Source organism: Dermacentor andersoni, chromosome 8, assembly GCF_023375885.2.
Source record: "Dermacentor andersoni chromosome 8, qqDerAnde1_hic_scaffold, whole genome shotgun sequence".
NCBI classification, from domain to species: Eukaryota; Metazoa; Arthropoda; class Arachnida; order Ixodida; family Ixodidae; genus Dermacentor; species Dermacentor andersoni.
In genome coordinates this window covers 70324646-70334618 of record NC_092821.1, presented here as the reverse complement: position 1 = coordinate 70334618, position 9973 = coordinate 70324646, and positions in this window count along the sequence as shown.

Sequence of the window (9973 nt, the reverse complement as noted above, 5' to 3'; positions counted from 1 at the left end):
GAACAGTCTTTATGACTTTTCAGCTATATGTATCTACTCTGAGAAACTGACAATAGACTACCAGACATGGGCAGCTTACATCACAACACAAACACAGGCTCAACTGATTTTGCCCTAACCTTTCTGCTAGATGTCAATCAGCATGGGCAAAGCAGCGAGAATGGGGAATTATGAAATTAAGGCAGAGGTACGAGCATTAATGGAAGCCATACTTATGAGTTGTGTAAATTTGAAAAATAGTATTAAGAAACGTCAGGAATTTGCAGTTCCCATGAATTGGTCTATTCAATTCTCCCTAGCTATTTCACCTCATCTGTTGAAATTTTTACTTGCAATATGTTTTTCTTAAGTGCTGCCACACTCAATACTAGAAGTTGGAGAACCTATACTTCTTATTCACTTGGTTCATTCATGCCGACAAGTAGCAATCTTCTTATTTTACGTCAGCTATTGAAAGCAATGCCCCGATATCTTCTCAGTCTACTTCAGTGGGAGACAGTTACTAACCCAGTGAATGATCACGAATGATATCTGTTTTTAGTAAGTGCCTTCAGTTACGCAGCTGTAAGTTAAGTTAAGGGATGCTTTTGAAAGTATTTTACGTGGCCTACGTGAAAATTATTTTATGCAAGAAACCACACAATTATTTGTGTTTATTTCTGGTGTTTCTTCCTTAATTGCATTCTTCGTTCAGCGCATATATATGAAGCAAGAGATGCTGGCTTGTTCTTCTTTGCAAAAGCAAATTACATTAATCATGCAATAGCACACTTTACATTATTGAGCACATTAAAGTCACTTGGCGAGCAAAACATGCACTTTTCTCTGAATATCCCAACTCATGTTTTGGCGTGTGCAGTTCGGACACGATTCTTGAGAAGCACTACATCTGTTACAAGTATGCGATGTATAATTAGCATAGCAAGCAGTATGAAGGTGCTGCAGACTGGTACTTACCACACAATGCAAATGTAATCATGCCTCAGGATTTTAAAAATTTTTTTCCCGCTTGGTTTGCCACAGGGCGTACTATCAGTATGCCTCAGGATAGTAGAGGTGGATGCCGAGTACATATGAATACTGGCATGAACACTGGTAAAAGAAGTATTATTTGTAGGGGTGGACGAATAATTGAAGTTATGAATATGAAGTGAATGTTACACGCTAACTATTCATATTCTAAAATAATTAACTGTATGGCATTTTTGATTATGTAATACTAGCCAAATATATTGCAACAACCAAGTGTTCAAGTTGTTACCCAAGTGTCTGTCTGCTAATGAAGTATCCGAAATTATCACAAGTGAATTAACATAAGTTCTCGAGGCAATGTAGAGACAAAATGGGTAATGCAAGCTTTGTTTTTGGTTTCATGGTTGGAGGCTACATGACAGCCCCTGATTTTTTCTTATCTATTATTTAATATTATTGGCAGTCTAGTCATGTAAGTTTTTTTTTATAACCAATAATTTTTTTCATGCAACATGTCATTTTACGTGTCTTTACAGCAAACAAGTCCTTCAGCAGCTTTTGTTTGCCATTTTCACCACTTATGATTTTTTTTGGGGGGGGGGGGGGCAACCATTTATTTAGATCTTTTTTTACAGCTAGTCGTACAGCAGCTATTCATTCTTAGAAATCTTGTTTGCCACCAGGCTCTAAAGATTTCGAGAGGCTGTTTGTGCTGTTTTTAACAACAAATAGTAAGCTTGTGTTAAAAAATAATCCTAATCTTCCGTGATATAATTAGCTGTCTATTTTTTACCAGTCAATACAAGCATGGTGCTTAATTCCAAGATAAATATGCGTGCTGTAACTGTATGCATCAGTGTTGGACTATTCTATGCTTACTATTCTTATTATAAAAATGTTACGTTTGCCAACCACTAAGTATTTGCATTCAAGTAGTGAAGAGTTTGATGGCAGCCCGTCTGGTCTCATAAGCGATAGTTCAAGTGCGATAGTTCAACTGGAGCTTTGTTCACAATCGTTCTGAACAAGGCTCTCATGTGGGAGCCGAAACATCTCATTTATTTTTGTTTAATGCATTCAATTTTCATATGCTTATTATTATTATTTTAAATTCATCTTGTCCTAAAAATCGATTTGGAGTACAGCTCTTTGCATATTGTTTCCACTGCTGAGTTTCTTTTAATGTAACTTCATGCACCACACAAGTACAGCACAAACATTTTCATTATTTCAAGGACGTCACAACTAGTGGAAGGTATTCTCTGTTAACATAATTATTTTGAGATTTCCAGTAAATATGTACTCCTCATAAACCGTAGCTGAATAATTTTGGCCTATGCAGTTATTCATCAACCATGCAGGCTTCATCAACTTCTGACATCACTTAATCTTGGCAAACTTGAGAGCTGACAAGTCTGAGCATGCAGTCACTTCCCTCCATATTTGTTTCAATGGAGGCTTGCCCTTTGGTGGTACTCTGGATCCACCCCCGTTTCCTGTGATTACACACCCTCAGGAAAACTTCATGCACAAACCTGGTTCTTTCACACTTTTACTAAGACGGACATTGAAAGCAAGGATGGCATAGAGGGCATGTTGGTTACAGAAGTACTCTATTAAATAGCCCTGTAAGTAGTCACCTTGTGTACATGTCCATATCCTCTTCTGTTGAAATGCTGATTAGCTGGGGGCGCCTGTCTCCTTCTCATGCGTACCCCAGCCCAGCCAATCAGAACTTCCGTGGCAGATGAAATGGTCGTTTCCACTAGGTGGACACAGAATGTACGCCCTGTGCTCTGTCCTGTCTTTCCACCCTTCTCCATGTCTTTTACTCAGTTAACTACTTGCTGAGCATGTTGGTCACTTTAATCAATCTTCCAATAGATTAGCACCTAAGTAGGTATACAATACAAATAAGCCACTGTAAACCGAACCAGTTAGGTTGGCGATTACCGTTGTTATGCACCATACAAGCTCAAGCAATGGCTTCACTGTAGCTTTCCAATTAACTTTACTGAACTTTGAATCTAGAGAAGGCAGAATATAAAAACAGACTATCATTTTTCTAATGTGCCTCACCCGCTCTGCTTTCTTGTGTTATTGCAACCAGTATATTCAACCCAAATTAAGTAAAAAGGAAATTGTGACCCTAAGTTCATTCCACTGTCGTTTTTATAGGTATAGGAAGACTATTTAATTACAATACAAGTTGTTGCTTATGTTTCAATCTTAATGTTCGTTTCTCATGCTCCAAATAGGGCTACAACTGTTCGCTCATCCACAGCTATCAAGGCCTGATGGAAACTTTGGAGGCTCTCCTAACTATGCAAATGCTACGCATTGCATAATTTCTCAATACATTTTTCCCGGATGCATTTAACATCTATAGTTTCTCGTTAAAGCCAGCATTTCTCGTCGGACCACCTTTAAAGAGCTTGTGGTAATGTACGCCTAATATGGGGTTTATGGTAATGTACGCCTAATATATGGTACACCATATATATGGTAATATATATGGTGTACCCCTAAAATTATGGGGTTTTACGTACCAAAACCACTTTCTGATTATGAGGCACGCCATAGTGGAGGACTCCGGAAATTTTGACCACCTGGGGTTCTTTAACGTGCACCTAAATCTAAGTACACGGGTGTTTTCGCATTTCGCCCCCATCGAAATGCGGCCGCCGTAGCCGGGATTCGATCCCGCGACATCGTGCTCAGGAGCCCAACACAATAGCCACTGAGCAACCACGGCGGGTGCCTAATATGAAATATAGGTGCTTTGTAGTGCTAGTGTGCGCTGTCTTAGTATAGTGTTTTATGTTAAAATTGCTGACATTCAAGCCTGACAATTACTGCATCAAGCATTAGTTTTTGCTATTTTGCCTTCTGTTTCAATTTCACTGCATTTTACCAGCGCACCAGTAGAAAGGGTTCAAGGCTGCTCTTTAAGACACCGACGAGCACCTATCACGATGAATTCCCCATATAAGTGGTTTTGCTGAAAAGAATAAAGGAATACAAGCACAATTAGACAACGAACAATGTGGGTAGGACTACTTTATTTTCAGCACACCTTTGTTTTAATGAGCTGCTGTTATATTGCTAAAATCTGCGTATTTAATAAAAGTATACCGCTCTGCTTCACCACTCCATGCTAAGTGCAAGTAACCTGTACGAGGAAGTCAAACCAAGACTTGGGATCTTCAGTCTGTGAAAGTAAAAACGAGTTTAAAACAAGAATGTTTAAAAACTAAAGCACACTCAGGAAAATAAACGCAGCAAAACAGCAAATCCAATGAATCAGAATTACCTTTAAGAGCAAACATGCAATTTCTATGGCATAGTGAGGAATACTTATTCCTCCGGCTTTTATTTGTGCTTGCGGAAAGATGAAAGCGCATGTGTTCTGTCCCATTTTGCGCATCTGTGACCTTTTCACATACAAAATATGATGTCATCTCAAGGCGCCCAGCTGCCTTTGCATATCCATTTCTCTGCTCTCGTACCATGATATCTACAGTTCAAGGCTGCGCAAAGCTTAGCTTGAATGAACCAATACCCGCTACATGTACTGTGATCTTTAACATGGCTATGTAAGTTAGGTTGATGCACAGCACACTCATGTGCTATATACATTTGATTTTGATTGCAGCCGAGATAAATAAAAGATGGTATGTAAATAAGAATGTTCCCTAATAAGCTATGCAGAAGTGCTCTCCCGCTTGGACAGAAGCCGAGTGCAGCTGCAGTGAGCAAGAAGACAGCTTACACAGCATTTAAAATCTAGTATCTAAATGTGCTACAGATTTTTCTTGATTCAAGGTCGGAAACCTAGGTGTTAAAGGTGACACACATTTAAACAGATCTCTGCTCAGACTGGTAATGCTATGTGTCGCCTAGGTTGAGAAACTATGCCCTACCACTGATCTCCCAAGGTAAGGCTGCTCTCCAGTTGCAAGTGCAAACCACTCAATTATGTCTAGGGCACACTTAAGCAAAAGGAAGCCAATATTATGGCACCACTGAGGTATATTTTCTGATATCTGATTTCTTCCCCAGTAAATACCTCTCTGAAAAGAAAACCTTCACAACAACATATCTCTAACCTCTGTTGAGAAAAGCCATCACACTGGTCCTTGAACACTAATCACGTAGTGGCTCCTTTCGATGTAATGTTATGTATGTCAGTACCTTACAAAGTACAGGAAAATTTAATAATGGCAGTACGACAGATACACAACAAAGAAAAGGGATAAAACATCGCACAGGATGCCATCAATGTTCATGTCTCCATTTCAATGCGCATGTTTTTAGCAGTGAATACAGGTTCTCATCAAACTAAGTGTCACAATATCAGGAAGGCGAAGGGCGACGGTCTTTACATTCTAAACTGACAAATGTGCTTTAGTATGTTTCACCGCAATACAGGATGAGTTTTGCAGTGAACGGTTAAGTAAGGTTTCGGCTAACTACGGCGGGCGTGTCCTGCAGTGAGGAATCTTCTGTATTGCGGTAAAACGTATTGATAGTCACAAGAGCTAACCTGGCATGTATGGCTTTAGCCAACAAAAGTTGTCGAAATATCATCCTGCCGCAATAATGTGCTTTATTGAAACTAGAACATTAGGTTCGTCGCTGAGTGAAACCCTACATTCCCGATTCGCGTAAATCCTTCCCACTACCGGCAAGCTTAACCACTATACACAAATATGTTGCGGTGATAACGGTGATCGAACAGGCTGGTGCAAACATTTCGACAGGGTGGCTCGCCTTCATCAGGCCAATTGCTTTTCTTGGCAGTTTTCATATACGTGAGTCTTCCCCACTCCCAACAGGGGAGATTTAGCTTGTAAGACCTTTGCCAAGGGACGTACCGACAAGCGTTTGGTAGTGGCTGATAGAGAGGCAGGAGTCTAAAAAGCATTGCGAAATTTGGTTTTGTAAGGTTAGCTTCACCGCAATACAAATATGTTAAGCGGTTAGACATACAGAATGTTTTGAGGTGAAGCATAGCAAGGGTGCCTGGCCTTTCATGCGAAGTAGCTTCTCAAGAGGCACGCTGATCTCACGGCTAGTTATGGAGTTCCACGCGTGCGAGTGAGTTCCCCGCGTACGGTGGTCTCCCACTGACATACAAAATGACATTGATTGACTGTGTTGCAAATGGGCGACGGCACTACTGGTGCAGAACCACCGTTTCACTTTCAAAACTGCGGTCGGCTAAAAAGAACAGCTTGGCTTGCACATTACCAAAGCAGTTGGGCAGGAAACTACGAAGTTACGTAGCTATTATGGAAGAAATGAACAGTTCAGAAAAAATGGCCGCGTAAACATTGGCTCATGTGGTCGACAAACCAACGGTTCGAAGCGTCACAGCCACGTCCGATATAGCTCTGAAGGCCTGCACGTATTAGGCGCCTCGGCGCTCGTAATGTAACAGAAGACGGCGGTTGCGCGCGTACATCATTAAGGAACACATTATATATGTTCCGTGACAGTGGCCCCTCTTCACTTTTTACATGCTTCACTGCAATACTGTTGGATGTGCTTCACCGCGTAACACAAGTCTACTGCGACTTCAGGACGCCGATTTATTCAACCTATCTTTCGAGGCAGTTCCGTTTATTCGCGCTCTTTGGCCGTTTAGCCCTTGCGCCATAAAACACTAATTAATTAATCATTAATAATAAGTTCCATTTATCACGCTTGGAAACGTTTGACCACTATGACTGCATTAATTTCGTTCGTTATTTTTTAATTTCCTTATCATAGTGACCCTGTATCACGCAGCAGCAGAGCTGGTGCCGCCTCTTAACTGCGTCAGGAAAGGCAAGCGTGTATGCAGCAGCCACGGTGGCACTGGCTCTTGTTGGGAAACTTCAAAAGACGCTCTTCCGCGCAGCGATGCCATTTGTCTTAAAAAAAGAATGCACGTGATGATTAAATGAGCTGCAGCAAAGCTGTAAAAAAAGCAGTAGTAATGCTGTTCTACCATCTCGCTCGAGCGAGGTGGTCTTAGAAAAAAAAGCGCGATGTAACAGCTCGTCATGCCTGTGTTTTCTTACGTCCTCGTTCTTCGACGCATCCTTCCCTGAACCAGACTGCTGAATGGTTCTGTGCACGCACTGTCGATCCTGACAGAGGCAATACCACTCACATGAGCAGTTCTATATGGGATGCCACGGATGTGGCCAGGAGGCAAAATATGCGCACAAGGTACGTAACGGTAACGCATCAAACAGCTCACAGCCCTGGGCTTTTATTACACGCATATAGCGTGGAAAAATGAATTACTCACGCTGTAAGTGGGCACGGAATGCGGACAGCTTCGCAGCGCAACCGATCCCGAAGGACAGGCGCCATGCTGTAGCCATTGAACTGTGGCCATGCAAACAGAGGGATGTGAGGTCATGGGTTATAGCAGACTTGACGTCATGGGTGAACGTAGACGTTAAGGGCACCTTTCGTCTTCTGTGCCCCGGTCTGCCCCGGTCACACCAGTCACGGCCTAAATTAAGTTAAACTTTGCGCTTTACTTCCGTTGCCTAGCGACAGCTGAATGACGAGCCAGATGCATGCGTCATTCGTCAGACACACCACCGAAGCGACCGAGGCCGGCCCCTCATCTGAACGTTGCTCTGTTCGGTCCCCCGTCTGCCTGTTCTAGGATTTTTGGATTTAGCCTGGTTTGGTGGGCTCCCGGCAAATCCTTGCGTTCCTTCTAAACTTCGACATGGCACCATGGCACTATTGGACTGCGGCAAGGTGAGAAACTTTGTTCGACAGTCTGCGACGCATTTCAAGCAATTAGGCCTACGGCACGGCACCTAGGCTAGACTTAACGCAGTTGACGAAAAACAGCGTGGCCGCCACGGCGCAGTTAATTAGAATTAATGAATTGTACTAGGAGATGTTTGCGACGCTTTCTATGAGCCCAAATAATATTTTAACTTATTTCGGTAGTTTTGGGGGTACTTTTCAAGCGCAGTAGGCGCGCCTGGCGCTGTGACTCGGTTAGCGAAAAGCAGCTCGGCCATGGTGCGCGGTTTAGTTTCGCACTTTAATGAACCGACAAGTTCATGGCGCTTTCTCTGACGCCCACCATTGCTGAAAATTATTTTCGGTACTTCGTTTTTGTTACTTATGAGGCACGCTCGCCGCGCCTGTCCTGGCGCAGCCAACAGCAGCTCGGCCTTGGTAACAGTTCGGCGCGTACTGAATCTTACTGCTACAAGTTTGTGACAATTTTATGGCCCCGCAACAATTTGTCTTTCGGTACTCACGCTTCTCAAAAACGCGACGAGCAATTGCCAACAGTGATAACACGGGACCTTGTTGCTTGAGCTGGCAGGACGTGCAAAAGATAACGCCAAGGAGCTCAAACGCCAGGAATTAATAACTCGAAAATTCTGTCTTCTGAACGACACTCACGCATTTGTCTTGAGTGCGAGTAGAAGGAATTCTGTGGGCGTCCAGCATTGTCTGGTTGAGAGCCTGTGTTGTGGCCACCTCTGTGTATTCGTAGCGTACTATCGCGTCGGTTGTAGCTAATTTCTTGAAACGCGCAGTTGCCCGTGTATTCCTGCTATTAAGGCGCAGGAAAGAAGGCCCGGAAAGAGGGGAATGCTTAGAAATAAGATGTTTTTGTGGTACGTACCGTATTGTTTGGGATGAGTCGGGTATTTTCTACGCCGTGTGGGTAAAAGCGAACTGCTTTTGTTTATAGTGCCACCGATTCACCAATATCGCACGCTTCGCCTCTACACGCATTATTCTTGCATGTTAAGGCCAAAATGACACATGCTTGTAATTTAATTTTTTTTCAGCTGACATCGTCTGGTGGAGCTTTCTACGGGAACTACTGCTGCTTACCTGGGGTGCGATCGGAGATGGTTGTTCGGCGCGTTCGTTCGGTTACCGGCGCGCGCGATTGGCCTACTCCGAGCCGACGTCGCCAGCCGCGGAGCGCCCCCGTTTTTGGTGACGTCAAATTGACGACACGCTCCTGTCAATCATCCGCCCACCGAGCATTTCGTCCGAACGCGACGGGAGTTGAGAAGTTTGGAGCGATCATACGGCTTCGCATGGCGCGTCTGGTGGATTGGATTGGATCCAACAGGCGGCCTTTTCGGCTGCGGAATAGCACGTTTGAATCCAATCCATAGTTTAATTCGAGAAAATGGCGCTTCCGTTGGGAACTTAGGTTGTTGCGCTGGCGTTTCTAGAGGAAGGAGGAGAGCGGGTGGCGGTGCGAAACGCGTTTGAAAAAATGGCAGAAAGTGAATTCCGGTGTCGTTTTTGTTTCTCGAAACAAATAATTCGTTGGTTGTACAGATAAATCGACAACATCATTGGTGCCAGCGAGTCACTGGAATGTTGTCGCTGCCCCTTGAAAAGTGCGACACTCCTCCCGTCGTTTTCTTTTTCTTTTTTCTTCTCGCTGTGCGCGACACCACCTAGGGACGACGCAAAGAACCTAATAGTTATAAATTGCAGTAGTCACACGTACTACTATTTGAAAACGTGTTTGGGCTTGAGAAGATAAAATACGTTTTTTTATGTAACGATTTCATTCATTTGGAAGACGAGAAACATTTCGTTTTGTAGTATACTGTCTGCAAGCAGACGACAAACGACGGAAGTAAACTTCCGGGGAGGTCACCGCTTCCTGATTGGCTGCTCTCTCCCCCCCGCTGTCACAAATTTTGCATACTGCAACTTTGTGACGTTGCAGCAACTGAACAGAACGCGTATCGAACAAAATATCTCCGATCGCGCCCCTGGTGCCACAACGTTGGATGAATGCACAAAAAGCCTGCAACGAGTATTTGTATAGAATAAAATAAACATTTCCTCATTTCACAAGGCGTCCTTGTGAAATTGCACGTGGCACAAATTCGATGAAGGCTTGTACAGATCGTTCTCAATCAATTTTACTGAATAATACAGCGATTTCGCACGAAGACCGCGAGCGGTTCAGCTGTAGAAGCAAAAAAGC